Here is a 25,364-nt window from a genome sequence, read left to right as displayed (position 1 = left end):
CCCCCCCCCCCCCCCCCCCCCCCCCCCCCCCCCCCCCCCCCCCCCCCCCCCCCCCCCCCCCCCCCCCCCCCCCCCCCCCCCCCCCCCCCCCCCCCCCCCCCCCCCCCCCCCCCCCCCCCCACGTGCATCTGTAGTCCCAGCTACTTAGGAGGCTGAGGGAGGAGAACTGGTTGAACCTGGGAGGTGGAGGTTGCAGTGAGCCAAGATCGCACCACTGCATTCCAGCCTGGGAGACAGAGCAAGATGCCTTCTCCAAAAAATAATAATAATAAGGGAATAATAATAATAATAATAAATACAAAAGAAATAAGAGAAGGCTTTTTGGAAGAAGTTTTATTTAAACCCAGGCCCAAAAGAAATATAGGAGTGATACATACAAAGAGAATATAAGATGAACATTCCAGGCAAAAGGAATATTATATGCAACAGCATGAGCTCTAAAAAGATGTGAGTTAGAAGAACTTGACCTTGAACTCCAGGATGGTAGAATTTAGTGTGAGATGGTGAAAGTGGAAGGAAATGAGCTTTAGGATATAAATGGGGGGAAATAATGAAGTATGTTAGACACAACACACATTGGTTTGGATGTTATCATGTAGAATATAGGGAATGCTCAAGGTTTTAAGCAGCTGAGCAAAATGACCATCTTTGTGCCTTAGAATAGTAGCAGTAGCAGCAGTGAGATTTTAATGGAGATGGTCAAGACTAGAACAAAAAATCATACTAGCTGGAGACTCTTGACTCTTGGTGGTGGCAGTGGAAATGAAGAAAAGAGAAAAAATATAAAAATCGTTTAAGAGGTACAGTGGAAAGTTTTGTGCCTGATTCAATGTTGGCAGTGAAATAGAAAGAAGAACCTTTGCTGACACCCGTGTTTGGGTTACAAGGTGGATGATGATACCAGGAATCACAACAGGGATTATAGGACAAGACAGGGGAAGAGAAAGAGGAATTTGAGAAATGAAGTTGAGTTTTGTTTGGGGCATGTTCACCTTTTTTATTCCACTGCACTTTTAACTAGAAGCATTTGCCTACACAAGTATAGAACATAAGAGAGTTCACTAAAGTCTGAATATAAAATGGATGTCATTAGTTCGTGGATGGCCATCGAACCTTGGAGTGGCTAAGATCACTCAAAGAGTATGTGAGGAATATAAAGAAAAGAAAAATAAGGCTGAAACCAACATTGAGGGAGAAAGCAGCAAAATTATATCTATAGATCTGAGAGGTAGAGTTGCTCATTTTAATCTATTAGTGAGTGATGTTGAAGAAACATTCAAATAAAGTAGACAAAATTTAATTTTCTTGAAAATTGTTTATGATGTCTATGCAACTGTTCTGGCATTAAGGAAAAAAGTTATCTAAATTTCAACTCTGGAATAAAGCCCCCATATTTATTACCTTTTAGGATTTTTCTAAGATACAGGTTATCTCAAATAATGAATTATTTTGAAAACTATTTTGTTTACAATTCTCAATATAGTGACAGACATACAGTATAATTCTATCTTTATGATCTATACATCATAATTCCATCTTTATGGCCCAAGTAGGTAAAATATGTACATTGTCTCTTAAAATTCCCATGAACCATTGTACAGAGATGCCTTGCAACTGACAAAAACACAATCACGTATAGAAATAGACTCCTCATTTTATACCATATCGCAGCTTCCTCCCACTTATTACTAGTTTTATGAACAACCTGGAAGCTGTCTGAACAACTAAGTATAGGGATCATAGTTAATACAAGGAACAAATAAATACATCCAGAAATGAAAAATAAATACACCCCAGAACCAAAAGCCTAAGCTCCCCCTCCCCACCCGATCAAGTATTGAACATAGTCTTCCTAAGGTCACAACAGTGAGTTTCCAGACTGTGGAACCCATTGTCCCCTTGTGCCCTGAGCTCATCTGATTTTGTGACTGAGCCATAGTCTTCTGGAGTTGATTTCATCAGCGGCTGGTGAAGCATGACTCTGTTTTTTTTTTATAAGCTTTCTTCTTAAAACAACATTTTGATGAGCTAAGCATAAATTAATCAGAAACATATGGATTAAATTGACTTCAAAATACATATGGGTTTAAAAAATAAGAAAAGTACTTGGGGCAAAAACACACTTAGGGTTTTATAAGCCCAATATGTTAGAAAATCATAGCAAGAGGATTCCAAACAATGACCTCCCCTTATCTCTCTCGTGGTCAGCAAAGTCCTTGCTATCTTCTCACAGAAAAAGGAAGTCAAGAAACAGATGAGCACCGTGAGATTGCTGGGTCCACATTCTAAGGCCAGACATTGTGGTTTCATTCCGTCTGGCTGCTGACTCTGTGAGGGAAAGTGGCATACTCCAAAAGACATCTCTTAGCTTCTGGGACCCTGGTGTCTATCACCACACTTCTAAGTTTATCCTCTTCTTTGAAGATAAAACTTCATTATTTTCCACTTCTTCCAGGGCCATTCTGCTCTTGTATAATTTGTTATTACCTCAAAATCAACATATAAATACAACAAATTGATTCTCTCTCCTTCTCATTTTTCCACCTCCCAGTCTCCCAGGCACAAAATCTTGGAGCCATCTTCGAAGTATTTTTCCTCTTAATCTCTTATACCCTGTCAGTCATCAAGTTCTGCCAATCTGCCCTTTGAAATCCATCCCCTCTCCATCCTGACTGCTTCCCCCCACCCTACCCCTGCCAACCCCCGACTATCACTTCATCACCTCACACCTGGATTACAGAGCAGCCTCCAGGCTGACCTCACTGATCTCAGCATTCCTCCTGCCCTCTAGGCTACCCTACATACTACTGTCAGCTTAACTTTCTTTAACCTGTGCTTTCCTCATCTCATCCTTCCTCTTTACCCTTTTTACGTTGACTCTACAGCAATTTTAAACTCTTCCACCTGCCTCCCAAGTTTCTTCAAAACATGAATAGATTCTACCTCCCAAGCATGTTTTCCACGGTGCTCAGTGCTGGTCTGTCCCCTCCCAAAGCTTGGCATCAGCCCTGTGCTTGTGCAGTTTTGTCCCAATTCATGTCCCTGAAAAGCATTCCATAACTACTACTTCTTCACTTTTATTTGTCTTTCTTTTACAATTCTAGGGCAGAATATCGATATCTCACATTGCAGGAGACATCACTATTGTGGTATTTAAGTGAATACCTGAAAGATTTAAAGGGCTGAACTCACAGTAAAGAATGAAAGGTGGTATAGCTTGTATACAGACCCTGTGATAGCTTATGGGTGAAGAAAGGGGAGGAATAATTTTGTATATTTAAGAAATTGTAAAGAAAAAATTTGTGTAAAGAAATTGTGTTTAAGAAAACAGAAAAGGCCACTGTAGCTGACATGTAGCTTAAAAGGAGCAAATGTTTTCCAGATGAGGTTGGACTATAGGTAGGGCCTTGGCTGCCATGCCAAGAGGTGTATTTTATCTGAATTCAGCCCACTGTAAAGTTATTTACATTAAAGAGAAGGAGTTTGTTTACTAGAAGATAGCTCTTGCTGTGAAGAACGAATGGAGGTAACAACATCAGTGTGAAGGTTATTTCTATGAAACAGAAGAGAAAGAAAGGTGGCTCAGAGTTGGTGGTAGCAAAGAGGACAGAAATTCTCAAAAAACATTTTGGAAGTAGAACTCACAGGACGTACATATGAGTTGGATGTGAGATGTGTGAGGAAGTGACAAATCAAGGATGATTCCTATATTTTAGACTTGAGAAATTGAAGACATTTTCTAAAATAGAGAAGACCATGGGTAAAAAAGGTACATTGAATCAAATTTTTAGTTATGGGTTTAGCTCCAGGAAAAAAGGTAGATTAAGTAGTCCTGGCCTTTTCCCACCCCCTTGAAAACAACAAGAAGAGATGCAGAAAATGATTTTAAATCTATTTAAAGGCATTGGAGTGCTATCTAGGCAGTGAGGATTTGTAGAGTAATAAGTTCTTAAAAAGGAAAATTTTAAAAATGATCCTGGCATTTGATTTCCACTTTTCCTCCAGGGCTTTTCCCCGCTTTGAATGTGGAAACCAAGAGTATGAGAAACTGATTAGAGATTTTGCTAGATTCATACTGCTAGAAGTACAAAGATTGGAGTGTGTTGCATGCGAAGGAAGATCTTTGGTAAACACCCTGGTCTTTTGGTTGGTACCTTTAAGACCACACCTAAGAAAGAAAATTGAGCTGGAAGTAGCCCAGACCTCAAAGAGACTGGACCCAGATTCAAATCACTTCAATCCCCAACTGGATTAAGGTGATATGGGATTGTTAGTAACTAGTTTAGCTGCCTACCGAAAACAATGATAAATCCTCTCTGAAGAAAGATAAACATCAACTGAGGCTTCAAAATGTCTCTAGAAATTATCAAACACAATTGTCTAGTATTCCACAAAAAATAAACAGAATACTAAAAATAAGATGACCAAAACAAATGACCAAAAAGCAGGAGGAAATATAATAAAAACAGATACACAGGATATCCTGAATATGAAGATCTCAAGCATAAAAATAATGCTGAGTAATATGTTCAAGAAATTTTAAACAGAGATGAGAAGAAGAATTTTGGAATAAAATAGAAACTTATTTTTAAAAATTAAATGAATATTATTGAGCTAAAAATACAGTAACAGATATTAATATCTCAATGAATGATTTTAATAACATAAAAAACTGAAGAGAAAATTGATGAAATGAAAAAACAGATCAGGAAAAAATGTATGTATTGAAATTTGAAAAATAATATGTAAAGTACAGAAAATAATATAAAAATCATATGGGAGACACTGAAAGGTTCTAACATACCTTAATTTTAACTCCAAAAGGAAAGGAGAGAGAGAATGTGACAGGAAAAAATATTTGAAAGATAGTTTGATATCTAGAGATTTTCCAAAATGATAAAAGTCGTCAAGCCACAAAACCAAGAGGCAGAAATTACTAGCAAACAAATCCAGAGATACATAAAAACAGACAATTTATCAGGAACAACAATGAAAAGTTTCATTTAACATTTGAGAAATCAACATATAGGACAACATATATTACACCTGCAATCCCAGCACTTTGGGCGGCCAGGGAGGGAGGATGACTTGAACCCAGGAGTTTGAAGCTGCAATGAGCTATGATTGCACCACTGCACTCCAGACTGGGCTACAGGCTTTAAAAAAAATAAACAAATAAAATAAAATAATTAATGTATATACTTCAGCACCTTAATAAAATAAAGAATAAAATAACACAGCATTTCAATAGATGTAGGTAGAATTTGATAGAAATGGCAGCAGTTCATGATGAAAACTTAGTTAGCAAGCAGACCAAAAAATGAGAAAGTAGAGAGCAGACATATACAAAATTATGAGCAAGCCTAACTTCTGTATTAAACCACAGAAATCACATCTTTAAAAAATATTTACAGAACATTTCCAAAATGAACATATGTTGGGTTATGTTGAAAATCTCACCAAATTTCAAAGAATTGAAATAATACAAATGTTATTCTGTAACCACAGTAGAATTCATAACAACAACAACAACAAAAAACTAGAAAATCTATTTTTAAATTAAGCAGTACATCTCTAAGCAGCCCATTGTTCAAAGAAGAAACAAAGAAAATTAAATAACATTTTAAACTGAATTACAATGAAAATAGTACTTATCAAACTTACGGGGCTTCACTGAAATCTTGCTCAAAGGGAAATTCATAGTCATAAATCCATACATTAGAAAAGAATGGCTGAAAGTCAGTAATCTAAGGTCTATATCAAGAAATCACAAAAAGAACAGCATAGTGAATCCAAAGAAAATAGAAAAATGAATATAAATATAAAAACAAAATTTAATAAAATAAATGGAACTATAAAGTCGAATTGCAGTTCTTAAAAAAGATTAATAGAGTTCATGACCAGCCTGGCCAACATGGTGAAACCTCATCTCTACTAAAAATACAAAAATTAGTTGGGTGTGGTGGTGGGCGCCTATAATCCCAGCTTTTTGGAAGACGGAGGCAGGAGAATCGCTTGAACCCCGGAGTCAGAGGTTGCAGTGAGCTGAGATTGCACCACTGCACACCAGCCTGGGTGACAGAACAAGACTCTGTATCAGAAAAAAATAATAATAATAGAAAAAACCCCTGGCAAGACTGATGAGAGAGAGAGGGAGAGAGAGGGGGAGAGAGAGAGAGAGAGAGAGAGAAAGTGAGAGAGAGAGAGAGAGAACACAGATAATCATGTCATGAAAAAGAGGACACCACTAAAGAGCCTACTGACATTAACAAAAAACAAGAGTATATAATCAACTTTGTGTCAATATATTAAAATTGAGATAAAATGAATATATATCCAGGAGTATATACTTACTAAAACTAGCACAAGATATAACAGAAAATGTGTTTGTAAATGAATTATTTGGTTTATAAGAATTTTTCCCAGTTTTCCATAAAACTCAGCTTCATCTCCTCATCACTCACAAACAGAATAACAAACCCTTCTATGCACTGCAAACTTTGAGTGATTCCACCTGGCTCTTCCCCTTTATGTTCCAGAAACATCTGTATGATCACAAGCAGGAAAATTTGCTTGCTCTGTTTTCTCCAAATTGACTCGTTCTTACTCATAGGTGAAAAGACTTTGAAACCATGACCCTTAAGCCTCATGAAAAGAATTGAATGCTAAATTGAATAGCAAATGTCAATACTGGATTCCTAGATCATTCCAGGGAACCTCACCAAATTCTCAAAGTGTGAGATGGACCTATGTATGCCAAGACCTCAGAGTTCTCTCCATGAATGTAATAGTGAAGTCATTAGAATGTCCCCCACAAAGAACCTCAGAAGTCAAATTACAATTATTATAATAAGTAATGTCTCAACTCTACAGTGCCTAGAATTCCAGTCGATTTTGAGCTATATGTATATCCTCAACCTCTAGCAAAATGCCTAGCACATAGTAGTCCCCTATTAATTCCTTATTGGATCAATATCACATATCAGTGTGAAGGAAATGTAAGATAAGCAGTTTTGAAGACAGCTCATGTGGATTCAAAACTGTAAATTCAAAATCAAGTTATTTTTCAAATTGTAATGTCATTATATAGTTTATTATGCTTTGAACAAAATACAACTAGTCATATTTTCACTGCCAGAGGTAATAAGTCTGTTTCCCCACAAAATGCTAACTTGTCTTCAAGTTCATGTTCTGCTAATTCACGAGATTTATGTTAGCACAGCTTCACTTAAACTACTGACTATACACAGCTGAGCTCAGTATTCATTCAAATCCCTTTTTTTTCAGACTCCAGAATACATTTCAAACTCAAGACTGTCATCATTTCTTTCTCCACCCAGACTCATGAGCCAATTCTTTCCATAGTAACCAAAAAGAGGTATGAAAAGAAGTGAAATAGTCCATGGAAGTTAGCACAATTAGACATGTGGGCATGTAGAAAAATGGCAGGAGAGTGATTAGCATGAATTTTAATACCGCATCTTTTGGAAGACTTGCACTACTTTATCCCAACCTCACCACTTGTGAACAATGTAGTCATGCTGGTCTATGGCAATGAATAAGCTTCATAGCACCCAAATGCCATCAGAGATTCTATATTTACCTTACTTCTGCCAACAACCCATGTTCTCGCATTTTCCTTATGAAAGAGCTCTATGTGGGCCAGATTTAATTTAATGCAGAAATACTCTATGTCGCTTCCAATAAAAGCAAAAAGGAAAGGGAGATTCACGCACTAACTTATCAAGGATGGCAGCTCATGCTGGTGTTTGGAATAGTTTGGAGGTATTGTTTTGTTTACAGAGCCTTCAAGTTCAAAGGAAGGTACGTGAGACTGATTAGAATGGCCTCCGCAGATCTGTTTTCCAAATAGAAAACATATGCCCTGATAGGGTGAGCTCTTCATTCCCAGCTACAAGTGAACTTGAAAACAGTTTGACTCTGGGGAAGAGGAATGCAATATCCCTTACATAATACCTTTCTGAGGCAGGTCCAGGGCAAACCCCTGATGGTCAAGGTAAAATTCATACTAAGTGTCACCAAAGGCTTTGACCTAGTGCTCATGCCAAGGGGAGCATTCATACTCAGTTCCCTGCAGATTCTTCCAGGTGAAGATACTGATGCCTATAAAAATTATGTGATTAGACCTAAAACCACACAGCAAATCCATGGCCAAGTTGAAACCCTAACGCTGGTCTCTTGATTTATGACTCAATATTACATCATGCTGGACGTTAGAATACATTTTTTTTTTTTTTTTGAGAGAAGACATTGGGGAAAAATAAACTCTCACACTCGGTAACAAGACTGAAAAGGTATAGAGATAAGTCATTTTTATTTAATAGAGAGGAAATCCTTATATATGAGTCAAGTTAATATTTTTCCATGATTCACAGAAGATTCCAGATGCAAGTAAGATGAATTGTCTCTTGTTTTCCAGTAGAATATTTTCATTCTTTTCCATGTAAACATGAGTAATATTCAAAATTAACTGAACTGTTTTGTTCTGGCTAAATGCAGGAATGTAATTCTGTAAAAATATGTACTATGAAAAGTAAAGATATTAATGATTAAATAGACCAGTGATGAGCTCTTGTCTGTATACAATAAACTGAAAATACAGTGTGAAAATACAGTGCTTTCTAAGTATGTGATTTTTTGAATGAAAAAATAATGATTTTGAGTCATTTAAAAGCACTAATTTTGAAAGGAATGAACTTTTCATGGCAGTTTTGGGCATCAGAAAAATAAGTTCATGGTTTACATCCCATCCTTTTGTAAGGCACCTTCTGGCCCATCTTTTTAAGAGGTGTTTGAGGGATCTGAATCTCTGTTTGGATCTGTAGTACATTATAGTCTGCTGATAAGCATCCTATAATTTTTTACTGCATCATTACAAAAAAAAAGTGGGGGCAAAGTAGACATTTAAAATAAAATTTTGTTACTAGAAAACAGACAGTCTCCATCCTCATTCTGAGTAATGTCTGCCTCTATTCAGTTCAACAGCCCACAAAGAGAGCAATAGACAAAGACATGCCAGATGAAAAAAACCATATCTAGTGGAGAAGCCCAGAAACTACTTTACTGAACAATGTACTTCTGAAAATATGTTGAAAGATGGAGTACTATTTTATTTCATTGCTTTTTCCCCCCATTCAAAATTTGTATACCAAGTTCCCTTATTTAATAAAGACCTCATGGCCTTCAAAAATTGATTTGTTTGGTGTTGGCCATGGAGACACTCTGGGCTTTTCCCAGTTCAGATCCTGAAGAGATTCATGTTGACTCAAAAGCCAACTTTCTTTGGCAGATCCCTTACTGGACTCAGCCTTTGTCCTTGCCAGTACCCCCTGGCCCACACTGATGATATCACTCTGAGTCACACACAGGCTTCACATACATGGCTCAGACACAACAATGATGCTGCTGATGACAACACCACTGTTAATAATCTGTTCACATGGTGATATGAAGCATTACCTGGCTCTGTGTGTTAACAATTAAAACTTGTTTGGTTTTTCTTAAGCATAGACCATCTAGGATTAGACTATGCATGCTGTTGCTTTCTCTCTTATCTCTATCTTTGTCGTGCATCCTTGGCCAACATATAGGACAAATCTTTTTGGACATCTTATAGCCTTTGATTGACCTCTTCTGACTAAATTAACATGTCTAGGACAAACACAGGTTATGTTTGACACCATTTCTCCTTGAGGCATGAAGATGTACCCCGATGATGAAAGATAAATATAAACTAACCTTCACACGCCTTCTCTTGAAGATGTACTAAATTGTTGTGGAGTTTCTGTTTAATTGTGCCTGATAATTATATTGCTAAACTGCTTGGTGAGAAGTTTCAAAAGAAGAACTGTGCTCTACAGACTTTGTGTCAACTTTTTTTGTATTTCCATGTATGTTTGAACTAAGAATAGCACTGGTATTTTCCAAAACTCCATACCAGTATTCACTGGCATGGAGTTACACAGTGACTATTATAGTGTTTGCAAGGTTTTAATGCAAATTATTGCACTTAAGAAATGCAAACACCCTGGCCAACATGATGAAACCCTGTCTCTACTAAAAATACAAAAATTGGCTGGGTGTGGTGACGCATGCCTATAATCTCAGCTACTCGGGAGGCTGAGGCAGAAGAGTCGCTTGAACCGAGGAGGTGGAAGTTGCAGTGAGCTGAGATCACTCCACTGCACTCCAGTCTGGGCAACAGAGTGAAACTCCATAAAAAAAGAAGGAAGGAAGGAAGGAAGGAAGGAAGGAAGGAAGGAAGGAAGGAAGGAAGGAAGGAAGGAAGGAAAAGGGGAAGGGGAAGGAAAAGGGGAAGGGGAAGGAAAAGGGGAAGGGGAAGAGAAAGGAGAAGGGAAGGGAAGGGAAGGGAATGGAGGAGAGGGGATGGGAGGGGAAGGGAGGGGAGGGGAGGGAAATCTTAGGCCAATGTTTTAATACAGACATCAACTGAAAGCTTGATAGAAAAATGAAGTACTCTGATAGTACTCTGATGGATTCTATAGTAAATCTCAAGTCCTGGGCCACTGGTCATGATGATGAAGCTAAGAGGTTAGTTAGCTGAGTTGTTCAGAGTCAGGGGCTAACACAGGGTGAGTCAGGCTCCATTCCTTTGAGAGTCAACTGGTTCTGTGTAGTCAAATCCCTGTTAGTTGGCTTCATGGTCCTTTCTACTGAGCAGAGCTAAATACTAATCTACCAGGTGCAATTTCAAACCGATTAATAATGTCTACAGTTGTTAAACGAATAAACTTCAGCATACACATATTATTTAGAACTACAGAATTTCAAAAGCAGAAGAAACTATTCAAAGACTTGAAAATGGCAATGTGACTAAGGAATGAAAAACTGGTGTTTTTCTTTATTTACCATTTTAAATGTTTTCATCTGTGTACATATATAGCTCTAATAAAAATATGAATTATAAAAAATAAATAATATGTTAAACACACACATATGCTTGGTTGGTATTGCTAATGGAAGGGAATAAATGGGACAATGTAAAGCATTTAGTATAACAATTCCTCAGCATAATTAGAGGAGAGAAAACATTCATTCTTTCATGCATTCAGTAAACAATTAAGAAGTAATTACTATGTACCATGTATAGGCTAGATGCTGTGAGAATATGCAGATGAGTTTGTCATAGTTTCTCTGCTCAAAGAGCTCATAATTGAGTAGGAAGACAAAGAAAGATAAATAGCAAACTACAATATAAGAAATTCAAGTTTTATAATGAAAAATTGCAAATAAGTACAGAGAATAGAGAAATGACCTATTGATATTCACAGGAAAAACTGACACAAACTTCACAGACAAAATAAGCATTTGAATTCAGCCTTTAGTAATTATAGCAATGATATCTAATACATCATCATGTTTCCTATGTGACAGGAACTAGAGAGTTTAGAGGAGAGGAAGGGGAAGCACTTCAAATTGGGAGAATACCATGAGAAAAGTCAAGGATGTATCCAAGCTCCTAATACTGTGTGTCTGGAGGGTTGGGAAAAGATAAGGCAAAAATTTTAGAAAGGGAGCCAATGGGAGAAGGTTTACAATGCCACACAATGACACTTTTTTTTTATTCTTAATGTCTTGGGGAAAGAAAAATGAGACTTGGCAAGGTTAACTCCAGTAACCCTTTGAAGGAAGGATTAGAGAGTTAGAACCTAGAGGTATCAGTGAGAAAGCTGCTTCACTAGCAACAGGGAGCACGAGGACATGAACCAGGACATTGGCAGTGGGAATGGAAGAAAAGGAATACATTAATTGGCAGTGTGTGGCAGTGGAAAAATCAATTAAACGGAGCAGCCAATTAAATGTAGGAGGCAAAAATAACCAGGGATCAAATATGGGAGGTTTTCGGTTTGGACAGTTGAATTAATAGTAGTGTCAGTAACTGGGACAGAAAATGTAGGAAGAGAAATAGGATCATGGAGAAACTGTAATTAATTCCATTCTGGACATCTGGGCTTCAAATACTACCAAAACAAGCAGTGTGAAGGCTGCCATTGACAAGTGGCAAATATCCTTGATGACATACAACAAAAACTTGAATCATAGACATTTATTAAACTCCTAGTATGTGCAAAGGATTGGAAAAGGTCCTGCGGGGTGGGCAAAGCACCTTAGGGTATAATTCCTGACCATAGGGGCTTAATAATGTAGGTAAGAGTATAACATGAATGTATGAAAATGTGACTAAGAATGGTTCAGAGAAAATGTCGTGGGAGAGATGGGAAAGAACCTAGGCCTTGAAAGACAGATGGGGTGGAGCAAAGAAGGGAAGGGAAAGAAGTTCTCAGTGAAAGGCTTAGAGGGGTTGCTAAGAAGTATGCTTTGGTGAGACCAGAAATAGCTGGACTGGGGTTAACATGTGAAAAAAGGAGAGAAAATAAATATGGGCTGAAAAATTGATGTTAACTTTTGAGCCTTTTTAAGTTAATATGCAATAGATGTACATATTTATGTACATATTTGGGGGCACACGTAATATGTTGATGCATTCATTTAATACATAAGTATTAAATCAGGATAATCAGGGTACACTCACGTCAAATATTTTTTCATTGCACTAGAAGCATTCAAAATATTTTCTTCTAGCTATTTTGACATGTACAATAGATTATTCTTAACTGTAGTCATCATAATGATCTATCAAATAGTAGGTCTTATTTCTTCTATCTAACTGTATATACGTACCCATTGATCAACCTCAGCTTTTGAACAATTTTATTTTTATCTTTGTTGTATTTTAGAGACAGGTTTCTCTCTGTTGCCCATGCTGGAGCACAGTGGCATGTTTATAACTCACTACAGCCTCAAACTCTAAAGCTCAAGCAGTCCTCCCACCTCAGCCTTCCACATAGCTGGCATCACAGGAATACATCACCATGCCCAGTCAATTTTTTTTTTTTTTTTTTTTTTGGAAATGGGATCTCAGTATGTTGCCTAGGCTGGTTTCAAGGTCCTGGGCTCAAGTGATCCTCCTGCCTCGGCCTCACAAAGTGCTGGGTTTATAGGTGTGAGCCACTGAGCCTGGCCTCTTTGAGCATTTTTTAATGTCAAGCACAGTTGTCTGAATTGGACTGAGGCAACAGATAAGAACCTTTGGAAATATCCTAACCAGTGAATAAAATGAACATAGTATGGAGGGCCTGCTCTTCTGAAATATACTCAAATTGCTTAGTCTTCTCTCCATTCATTAAACATTAAACAAATGTTTACTTAGTAACTACTAAGAACCAGGTGCTATAAATGAGTATGAAATTGGATAAGAACTGAACCCCTCTTTCAGCATTTGGACAAGACATAATGTGGTGTCACGGCAACAGAGATGGGTTTGGAATAAGAGAATTTGTCATCACATTCCAGCTTTGTCACTGAACAACTGCATGATGTTGGACAGGTCACCCATTTGTGCTCAGTGTTTTTCCTGTTATTTTATTTATTTGTTTGTTTTTATGTTAGGCAGTCTTCTTAACTGTTTTCTATTCTCTTTGTCTTTTCTCTTCTCTCTCTCCTGCTTACATATCATGAAGTTAAAGTTTTTATTATTGTTTTATCAAAGTTAGATCATACTGACAGATTCTGTATGTCTTGCTATTCTCCATGGGAAAATAATTGTTGAAAATTTTCCTAGTGTACAACTAATTCATAGTGTTTGCTACTGATATTGAATAGATACATTCAACAATTCTGTTTTTCCTTTATCTGTTTTCGCCTTTATAACAAAGCTAGAATAAACACCCTTGTCCGTATTTATTTATTTCCTAGTTCTTTCTGTGAAGAAAATCCTTAGAATAAGAAATGCTGGATATACTAATTCTTATTTTTATAACTATTTTTTTTTTTTTTTGAGACAGAGTCTTGCTCTGTCATCCAGACTGGAGTTATTTATTTATTTCCTAGTTCTTTCTGTGAAGGAAATCCTCAGAATAAGAAATGCTGGATATACTAATTCTTATTTTTATAACTTTTTTTTTTTTTGAGACAGTCTCGCTCTGTCATCCAGACTGGAGTGCAGTGGCAGAGTCTCGACTCACTGCAACCTCCGCCTCCCAGGTTCAAGTGATTCTCCTGCCTCAGCCTCCCGAGTAGCTGAGATTACTGGCACCTGTCATCATGCCCAGCTAATTTTTGTATTTTTGTAAAGACAGGGTTTCACCATGTTAACCAGGCTGGTCTCAAACTCCTGACCTCGTGATCCTCCTGCCTCGGCCTCCCAAAGTGCTGGGATTATGGGCATGAGCCACCGCACCCAGCCTTTTATAACATTTAAAAATGCATTAGGTTTTGTCAATTTGCTTTCCAAAAGGCCTGAAGCAATCTATAGGCCTATACGACAGCAGTGGTTCTCAAAGTTTTGTGTATGTTGGAATCATCTGGAAAGTTTGTTAAAACACAGTTTCCTGAATTTCACCTCTGGAGATTTTTTGTGTGAATACCTGTCTTCAGTGATAATGTTACTTTATTATTGACAGTGCACAGGATACAAAGTAATATCTTATTGTACTTGCATTGACTAAGTGTGAAAAATTTCAAGCATTTGTTGGTCATTTGGATTCATTTTTCTGTATGTTGTTTCTCGCACCCTTTGTCTATTTGTTTTCTGTTAAATTTCTTTTTCCTGAAATTATCTTTGGCAGAGCATCAGCCATTTCCCTGGTCTCTTCATGTGCTCAAACATTTGAAGGGGCTTAATTGTCTCTCTTTCTTCCTGCTAATGCAAGTGATGATGAAAATGTAGATGCATAATGAACATGCTTCACTTCAAACTGGAAATTTGACCTTCTTAATTAAACATTGTAGCTGAAGTATCTTTCCCCATGTGTCTTGTCTTAGTGTTTCACTAAACAAACAAAGAAACAAAGAAACAAAAACATTAATCCAAGATCTATATGTAGATCTTCCATCTCAGATGTAAAATAAAGTAATGCAATAAGTCATTTTCCTACTGATTACATGCAGTTGAAATATTTAAGACAGGAAAACACCTATTATTGGTTCTCAAGTCATTCTGGGAAAAATTCTTTCATTGGGGCTCGCAATTTGAAGAGTGACTACTGTTGATTATGGTGGCCTGAAAGCACTTTGAAAGGAGGAACATTTTCTCATGTGTATTTCCAGTCATTAAAGCATCTAGAGCAGAATTCTGGACTTAGTGCATGCTCAACTAAGGGATACATGCAGCATTATAAATCTATGTCTATAGCTTTAAGGGTTACAGAGGTTAGAGAAGTTAGAGGTCTGTAACATAGAGGTTACAACAGAACCTATAGTATGCCAAATCTATGTTTTATAAAATGGGGTTTATTATATTTGTATTTTATAATTTGACAGCCTTTCCTTCATACCACACTGTTCATGAAAGGTGGTTAGTCAGCTCTCCAGACTAAAAGAAATTTCCCCCAAATGATCATTTCAAACTAAGGGTATTCTGGGAAAAAGTCAATGCAGGGAGTCTGGAAACTGAACTCTAAACCTCAAAAAAAGGGATTCAGATTACGTTCGTCTTCAGGGACATACAGGGACAGAGTTGAAGGCTTACATTGGCTCAGTGAGGATTCCCATCTCCAGTGTTGACCATCACTAAGCAGCGGATCCATATTATGACAAGGGCATAACCCAAGTTCAGAAGCTGCCAATAGTTTGTGGCACAAATGTCTGGTCACTAAGGGCAGAAATCCCCAAACATCTGGGGACTTGTGGTTTAATGGGATATGTACTTGTCAGTACTGTTCTAAAATGATTCTATTTTAAAGCAACTTGCTGAGCACTATGAATATGCTCCTGGTATAGAAAAGAGTGTCCATTTTGCTTGTTTTGCTTGTGATTTTCCTTGTTTTTAGACCGGGAATAAATTGAAGGCCATGTAATCCACAGTTTGCAAGATGAAATGCTTGCAAACAGGTTGCAGCGATTGTAAAAATAGCCAAAATACTTTGCAGCTTTTCTCTTCAAGAGACGGAGTCTTTTCCTCCACTGCTTGAATCTGAGTTTATCCCTGTCACTTGCTTTGAATAATAGAATACAACAGAAATGACGCTGGATCAGTGCCAAGCCTAGGACCCAAAGGCCTTGCAACTTGTGTTCCTGTGCCCTTGCAACCCAGAAACAGCCATGTGAAGTTCAAGTTAGCTTGCTGAATGATTTGGCTCAGAAATATCTACTGTCCCAGGAGGACAGGCAATCAATACCCACAAGCAGAGCCATCTTACTAAATGGCAGTTGATCCAAGATGAGTAAATGAGACCAGGCAAGACCAACAGAATTGCCTAACTAAACCCATCAAATTACTAACCCTAGAATGTTGAGCTAAGTAAATAGCTGTGCTGTAGCCATTAAGCCTAGCTTAATCCGTATAAATGTAAGACACTATGTTTTGCAGTTATGTGTTACATGGAAAAAGCCAACATACACAAGTGCATGCATACATTCATATAAACAAGGCAATAAGGAGTGGTGAGGGCTGTGGCAAACTGAAAAACACATGCCTATTTAAAATAATTTAAATATAGTTTTTGTTTGTTTTGAGAAGGAGTCTTGCTCTGTTGCTCAGGCTGGGGTGCAGTGGCGTGATCTCAGCTCACTGCAACCTCCACCTCTTGGGTTCAAGCGATTTTCCTGCCTCAGCCCCCAGAGTAGCTGTGACTACAGGCACACACCACCATACCTGGCTAATTTTCATATTTTTAGTAGGGATGGGGTTTCACCATATTGGTCAGGTTGGTCTCAAACTCCTGACCTCAGGTGATCCACCTGCCTCGGCTTCCCAAAGTGTTGGAATTCCAGGCATGAGCCACCATGCCCAGCCTTAAATATAGATTTTAAAGAAACTCAACTTGCATAAGAAACACATCTGGAAGCTGCCTGCCAGCCAAGAGTGCTTGTCTTCTGACCTAGTCAATTCCCTCAACCTTACAAACGAGGAAATTGGTCCAGAAAGTGACTTACATTGCCATGGCTAGCTCATGCCAGAGCAAAAGGAGAATGAAAGTCTGCTGATATCCTGCACAGGCCCTTTTTCCTCAGCAAGGGGCTGGCTGTTCTGTCTGAAACAAGCGTAGCCTGAAGATAAGAAAAGGACACTATGAAACTAAAATCGTTCAACTTTTCATTAGCAGGGGGTCTCAAATTTATTTTAGGAAAATTGTTTCAGAATGAGGGAAAGAATCCTGTGATTTAATTTTGAGGAAAAAGAATTCTTAGAAATGTTTTATAAACTTAAAACATTCTGTCCACTGAACATATTACCTTTGCTCATTAATTATTATTATTATTATTTTTTATGTTCTGGAACCCAGAGAGAGTAACATAGTTCTTGAAGTCTTAAAATGAATGGAAAATGATCCTGTTATGTAACTCTTTGATAAACTAACTCCTGTCCAGTTACATAAAAGAATAACAAAACCCATATTATATATCCTCTGAACACATAATGCCACCTTTTGTAATTGTACAAATTACTACCTTTAAAATAAGTTTCACCACTGGTGATATAAGTCATATCGTAAAGGATAAACAGATGTTTTGACAGGTATCAGCCATTTGGCTACAAAAGAAAGACAAGTTGTAGAGTCAATTTTCCTTCAATTCTGTTTCTTTGAAGTGGACAGAAACCCAACGATGTCTCACACCACACCACGTGTTTATTTGACATATTTTCCATGGAGGTTGACTCTTTTACCCATGCTACAAGCTACTCTTGCACTGAGCCACTAAATAGGGGTTGGCAAATGGAGGGGTTTAATTTAAACTGTCTCTTTTCTCATCTGGGTTTTGCCCATCCTAACAAGGTGATGTTGATTTGTTCAATATATCCCAAGACTAAAATAAATTTAAATAAATTTAAATAAAAAGAAACAACGTGGTGTTGGCATCCTTCTGTGTGGTTAACATCTGTGTATTGTGAAGATATTTAGAAATGCCTTTTGGAATATGGATGCAAGCAAGCACACCTAAGTATATGCCAGAGACATGGGAAGCACTGTGAAGGAGAATGGGGTGGCAGGCATGAAGCAGAGAACAAGAGCACAACCCAATTCCCATTACTTAATAGAACACATTGTGAGGCCAGAGCCTCGTGGGAGCCAATCACCAGCTGACAAAATTAGATTCTGAATCATGCTTTGTAATTCTTTCTAATGCCAGCCAGGGATGAGAGCCTGCTCTGGGAACTAGTCCCTCCCAGAACCTACCCCCCACCCAGTGTTCCTTATCAGCCCCCAGCCAGCTGTCAGCTTGTAAGGTTGCTGGACAGAGCATTTAATTCTGAAGGTTATGCATTAATATTCAAATTCTTTCTTATCCATAGACTGTGACTTAAGCATGAACTTTTTTTTTCCATCTCCACCCTCTTTCCTGCATGAATTTCCTTCGATAGATTTTACCCCGAAAGCTTTGAATTGAATGGCCATAGAAAGGAGAGCCATTTACAAAATGTGTCCTGAGCCAGTTCTTCTGCAACATAGGCATATCCCCAGAGCAATGCTCTTTATTTTCCAATTACAAAAACAAATCTTATTAAATATTATTTAAAATGCATCTCCACCCCTAAATCCTCTTTTCCCCTCCAGCTGATGTCTGAAGTTGTTGGCAAGTAAATTGGAATTAGTTACGGTGGAAAATAAAGCTATCAGAATGTAGCCAGATATCTCATATTGCTTAGGATGGCCCTGGGTTTCACACGGATGCGTTGGAGAATACGAAGATTAGGACATTTACTAGGCAAAACTTAAGTGATCTCAACAACAAAAATATACCTGCATGTTTATTAGGAACCATACAACTAAAAGATATGCATTATGAGAGATCTAAAAGCAATCCGTGCTATTTCATGTCAGAATGCATTTTGACCTCAACTATCACACTAATTTAAAGAAAACTTGATGGGGTCTTGGTTTCGTGTTAGTTAATGCTAGTGTTCATTATCTGTGCAAAGCACCATGATGTTTAACTCACTTTCCATTCGTGGGATAACTCACAGTCCAATGTAGGGAAGTCCTGTTCACTCAATTGAGTTAACAGTTATCAGTGGCAATCTGCACCCAAGGACCTTTAAAGGATACAGAGATACGAGGATGATGCATGATGCCTGCTCTCATAGATTTTTTATTATAAGAAGGCAGGTAGATCTTTTGTGAGTTTCCATCTAGACTCTCCACTAGCTTTAGGGCTTTGAATAACTTATTTAAACGTTCTAGCCAGGAGGATCACTTGAGGCCAGGATTCAAGACCGATGTCAGCAACATAGTGAGACCTCCTTTTCTACAAAAATTAAAATTAGCCAGGTGTGGTGTTGCACTTGTAGTCCTAGTTACTCAGGAGGCTGAGGCAGGAGGATCCCTTCAACTCAGGAGTCTGAGGCTACAGTGAGTGTGATCGTGCTTCTGCTCTCCAGCCTCGATAACAGAGCAAGACCCTGTCTCTATAAATAAATAAATAAATAAATAAATAAATAAATAAATAAATAAAGCTCTGAACTTTAGTTTCCTCATGTATAAAGCAATAACCTCAATGTTTTTTCTTAGGCTTAAAGAAACCAAAACATAGACATTAGCCTTCACACACTGCTCAAAACACAGTAAGCCAAAAATAAGTATTATACGATTATTAGCTATTCTGATAGAAAAGGTAAACTTACTTTTCAAAAAACTAACAATTTTAGATAAGATGCTGGAGCTTAGAGCCAGGTTTTAGAAACATTATAAAGCACGTGGGGAGTATCTTCAGTTCATCTTCAAGTGTTCTTTAAACATAACCCTTTTCTTGTTTGAGAGATGCAACCCAGGTAACCATGCCCTTGGGGTTATGGGAACGGACCTAGACATGGCCTACTGCAGAGGCAAGCTCATTCTTGACTTCCTACCTTTGATCAATACTCACCGGACATGTGTGCCGTAGACTAAGGGCTCCACTTTCTTTTGTACTAATCTAATAAAACAAACCAAATAAGAATGATGACTGGGATCTACGGGTTCCTCCAGGTGTCATCTTAAATGTCTTCCATGAGGCTGTGCCTCAATTCTAAAAACAAAATGATGGTGGGAAATTTAAGCACCTGGATGATTGCTTAGAGTAAAGGAAGAACTGCATGCCCCTAAAACTCCCCTGGAGGCCAGACATCCATCCATCAATTCCACTTGTATAAAGTTGAACTGACATCTCATTTTAAAAATAGAAACTAACATAAAAACCTAATGGAAAACCAGAATAGATAGCCTTTTCCTAAGCATAATCTTTCTCTAATTTAGAAATACAGCTAAAGATTCCAGTATAACTAATACAGAATCGAAGCAAAAATAAAAGTAATAAATTTTCCTTTTTTGTCATTATATAATAAAATGTGCCTTAATATAGTCTTTTGGTTTCTTAATTGTATTAGCATATAAAATGCTAATTAAATTTAATAAATTAATCTTAAAATAAAGGCTATATTTCATATTGAAGTTTATGGTTTAATAATTACCTTTGGGAATAGTATTAGAAACAGAACAAATTTGTTTCTTGTCACTCAAGTATAACCACAAGGGGACATTTGATCTCTAAAGTTCTCCAACTTGCTGGCTAAACTGCAATCTTCATTAAATCCAATTATCAGTCTACTCCCATGCCCTCACCTACACAACTGGATGTGGCTGGAGAAAACTACAAGCCTATGCTGACTGTTCTTACTTTAATGATGAATAACCTTATGGGGTGTGTCAGAGCTGCCCCAAACCACATTGCATTTTCTTGGTTCATTGAATCTCTCACTCTTAGGAGGACTGTCTGATCCCTCCTCCATTCTCCTCAAATATCTGGCACTTCCTGCCATCTTCCCGGTTAGCTGATAACCTTGCTCCTGCTTCATGGAGATGACAGAAGCAATCAGATCAGACCTCACAAGTTGTCATCACATTATATACTGTTCTATCTGCCCATGAGCCCATATAATCTATCTTCTCTCCTGGTGCTACAATGAGCTGCCAGGTATCTATCGAGGGTGAACTCTTCCATTCTCACTTACTACAGGATATTGCTCCAGCAATTCATCCCTTTCTTCTGTATCATCAGTGGTTCCTTTGTTCTTTTTGAACTATTTCTATCATGATATTTTCAGACTCTTAATACCTCTCATCGTCATAAAACAAAGCTGTCTATTAATACTACTTTCACTTCCCAGAAAATACCCCATTTTTTCCTTCCTTCTCACAGCAAATCTTCTAGAAAGAGATATCTATATACCTACTGTCCATTTTTAAATTTCTATCCTTAACCTACTCCATTCAGGTTTTTGTTCCTACTACTCTACTCAGAGTGAAGGTTATTAGTGACCTCAATTTTGATAAACAAAATAGTTAATTCTTGCCTAATTCAGTCAGCAGCACTAAATTATTTTCTTTTTATATAATTTTAATTTTAGATTCATAGGGCTACATGTGCAGGTTTGTTACCTGGGTATACTGCGTGATGCTGAGGTTTGGGTTACAATTGATTCCATCAACCAGGTACTGAGCATAGTACTCATTAGTTAGTTTTTCAACTCTTTCCCTCTTCTAGTATTCCCTAGTTTCTATTGCTGCCATCTTTATATCCATAAGTAACCCATGTTTAGCTCCCACTTATATGTGAGAACATGCAATTTTTCTTTAACCTTTTAAATTTTTGTTTGTTTATTTTTAAGGAGTCTCACTCTGTCATCCAGACTGGAGTGCAGTGGTGCGATCTTGGCTCACTGCAACCCCTGCCTTCCAGGTTCAAGCAATTCTCTTGTCTCAGTCTCCCGAGTGGCTGGGACTACAGATGCATGCCACCACAGCTGGCTAATTTTTTGTATTTTTAGTAGAGATGGGGTTTCGCCACATTGGCCAAGCAGGTCTTGAACTCATGACCTCAAGTGATACGCCTGCCTCTGCCTCCCAAATTGCTGGGATTACAGGAGTGAGCCACTGCACCACACCTGGCCAATTTCCTTTTTTTTTTAATGGCTAATGGCTGCATAGTATTTCATGGTGTGTGTATGTATATGTGTGTGTGTATATATATATATACACACGCACTACATTTTCTTTATCCAATCCACCTTTGATGGGCACCTAGGTTGATTCCATGTCTTTGTTTTTGTGAATAGTAATACAATTAACCTGTGAGTGCATGTGTCTTTCTTGTAGTACAACTTATTATCTTTTGGAAATATACCCAGTAATGAAATTGCTGGGTCAAATGGTAGTTCTGTCTTAAGTTTTTTGAAACATTTTCACACTGCTTTCCACAGTGGCTGAACTAATTTACATTCCCACCAACAGCATATAAGTGTTCATTTTTCTCCTCAGTCTCACCAGTATCTGTTATTTTTTGACTTTTTAATAGCAGCCATTCTGACTCATGTGAGATAGTGTATCATTGTGGTTTTGATCTATATTTCTCTGATAATTAGTGATGTCGAACATTTTTTCATATATTTGTTGGCTGCCTGTATGTCTTCTTGTGAGAAGCATCTGTTCGTGTTTTGCCCATTTTTTAGTGGAGTTATTTGTTTTTTGCTTTTTCAATTCTTTTTTTTTTTTTTTTTTTTTTTTTTTTTGTGATGGAGTCTCACTCTGTCACCCAGGCTGGATTGCAGTGGCACGATCTCGTCTCACTGCAACCTCTGCCTCCTGGGTTCAAGCAATTCTCCTGCCTCAGCATCCAGAGTAGCTGGGATTACAGATGTGCACCACCATGCCTGGCTAATTTTTGTATTTTTTTAGTAGAGACTGGGTTTTGCCATGTTGGCCAAGCTGGTCTCCAACTCCTGACCTCAGGTGATCCACCCACCTCGGCCTCCCAAAGTGCTGGGATTTACAGGCATGAGCCACCGCGCCCAGCCTTGCTTGTTCAATTATTTAATTTCCTCATAGATTCTGGATATTAGACCATAGTTGGATGTATGAATACTTTCTCCCATTCTATATGTTGTCTGTTTATTCTGTTGATAGTTTCTTTTGCTGTTCAGTAGCTCTTTAGTTAAATTAGGTCCTACTTGTCAACGTTTGCTTTTGTTGCAATTGCTTTTGAAAGCTTAGTCATAAATTATTTCTCAAGACAGATGTCCAGTACTGTGTTTTCTAGGTTTTCTTCCAGGATTCAAAGCTTCAGGCTACAAAACCAATATTTAAAAATCAGTAGCATTTCTATACACCAATAACGTTCAAGCTGAGAGCCCAATCAAGAATGCAACCCATTTACATTAGCCACAAAAAATTACTTAGGAATATATCTAAACAAGGAGTTGAAAGATCTCTACGAGGAGAATTACAAAATACTGCTGAAATAAATTACAGATGACACAAACAAATGGAAAAACATTACATGCTCACAGATTGGAAGAATCAGTATCATTAAAATGGTCATACTGCCCAAAACAATCTATAGAAGCAACACTATTCCTATCAAACTACCAATGTCATTTTTCACAGAACTAGAAAAACTTCTATACTTTATATAAAACCAAAAAAAAAAAAAAAAAAAAAAAGAGCCCAAATAACCAAAGCAATCCTAAGCAAAAAGAACAAAGCTGGAAGCATCACATTACCAGACTTCAAACTATACTGTAAGGCTATAGTGACCAAAACAGCATGGTACTGAAACAACAGCAGGCACATAGACTAATGGAACAGAATAGAGAACCCATAAATAAAGCTGCAAACTTACAATAGTCTGATCTTCAACAAAGTCAACAAAAACAGGCAAGGGGGAAAGGACTCTCTATTCAATAAGTGGTGCTGGGATAGCAAGTTAGATATGTGCACAGAAGAATAAAACTGGACCAGTATCTTTCACCATATACAAAATTAACTCAAAATGGATTAAAAGATTTAAATATTTTCCTTTTTGAAACACCTTCTACAGTTGACTTGCAGGACATCAAATTCACCTGGTTTTCTTCCACCCCATAGTTTCTTCAGTCAGATTTCCCGGTTCCTCCTAGTCTTCTTAAACTCTATTGCAGTGTTTGGGCTCAGCATTTAGGGTTTTTCTCTATTACACTCACTTTTTTGATGATCTCTTTAAGTCTCATAGCTTTAAGTATTTATAAGTCTGGACCTCTCCCAAGAACTCTAGGCTCATACATCCAACATCCTACTAAACTTCTCCACTGGGTGCCAAATAGGCATTATAATTTAATATATCCTAAAATTAAACATCTATATTTTGCTCCACCCAAACTTTCCTTTTTCACATTCTTCTCCATTTTCAGTAAATGTCCATTACACCTTTTCAGTTGTTCAGATTAAAAACACAACAACAAAAACAAAAAAAACCTGCAGTCATTCTTGACTTCTCTGTTTCTACATCCTTCTCTTCATACTCCATATTTAACCTATTGGCCAATTATATCTGCTCTTCCTTCAGATTAAGAGAAACTGGGCTGAGTGTGGTAGCTCATGCCTGTAATCCTAGCACTTTGCAGGGCTGAAGAGGGTGGATGGCTTGAGTCCAGCATTTTGAGTTCAGCCTGGGCAACATGGTGAAATCCTGTCTCTACAGAAAAAAAAAAAAAAAAAAAAAGCCAGGTGTGATGGTACGTGCCTGTATTTACCTGTAGTGCGAGCTACTTTGGAGGCTGAGGTAGCAGGATCGCCTGAGCCTGGGAGGTTGAGGCTACAGTGAGCCATGATAGTCCACCTCACTCTAGTCTAGGCCAGCCCCTGTTTTGAGAGAGAGAGAGAGAAAGAGAGAGAGAGAAAAACGGAATAGTTACCGTCATGTCTATAGCTGCCACAGATTCAGATATCTTCCACTAGTCCTCCACCCTTCCTCGTGGTGATCTCCAAATCCACTCCCTTCCTGACTATCTTTCAGTTAGGTTCAACCATGAGAAGCCCTCCCATTAAGGGAATGGAGAGAGTTAAATCAGAGGAGTTATATTCCTTGCTCCCATCACATAGTCCCCACAGTCCCCTTTATACTGGCATGTCTCTGTTGAAACTTCCTAGTCCTCTCAAGTCAGCCTGCTTAATGCAACTTCCTTCTTCTGGATTCTAGGAAATATGACTCACTGTCCCTCTGGCCTAGAGGTGATTAGAAATCCCTTATAGTTCCTCTGTACTTGATCTACATCTTTGTAAATAGTCATTTTGTACATAAAGCTTGTTTAAATTATGCTGATTTGAATATGATACTTGTTTCCTGATTGAGAACACGAATGAGAGAAATTGCTACTGAAAGTAACCTCAAGAACCTGACTCTCCAAGTGAAATGCTATGATTGGGTTGCACATATATCAAACAGAGAAATGGGACAAGAGATATCTCAAGCACACAGTGGCAACATGATTACTCCGCTCAGCACAGGATACAGGGCAAGTACAAGCAAGG

The 25,364-nt window shown here is 37.9% G+C and overlaps 1 long non-coding RNA gene across 2 annotated transcripts; it reads right to left on the bottom strand.

The window, feature by feature from the left end:
- Positions 1–11,283: 11,283 nt before the first annotated feature.
- Positions 11,284–24,963, bottom strand: LOC126929055 (uncharacterized). 2 transcript variants are annotated; one of them, XR_007717053.1, is made up of 4 exons: positions 24,749–24,963; positions 19,909–20,049; positions 16,978–17,091; positions 11,284–14,872 (listed from the first exon to the last, which is right to left on the bottom strand). It is a non-coding gene; the product is annotated as an uncharacterized LOC126929055 (long non-coding RNA). The 2 variants fall into 2 exon arrangements; XR_007717054.1 differs by lacking the exon at positions 19,909–20,049.
- Positions 24,964–25,364: the final 401 nt, after the last annotated feature.

Source organism: Macaca thibetana, chromosome 10, assembly GCF_024542745.1.
Source record: "Macaca thibetana thibetana isolate TM-01 chromosome 10, ASM2454274v1, whole genome shotgun sequence".
In the NCBI taxonomy this organism is placed as follows: Eukaryota; Metazoa; Chordata; class Mammalia; order Primates; family Cercopithecidae; genus Macaca; species Macaca thibetana.
Note: the sequence above shows the minus strand (reverse complement) of the source record. Positions and strands in the feature narration are given on the sequence as shown.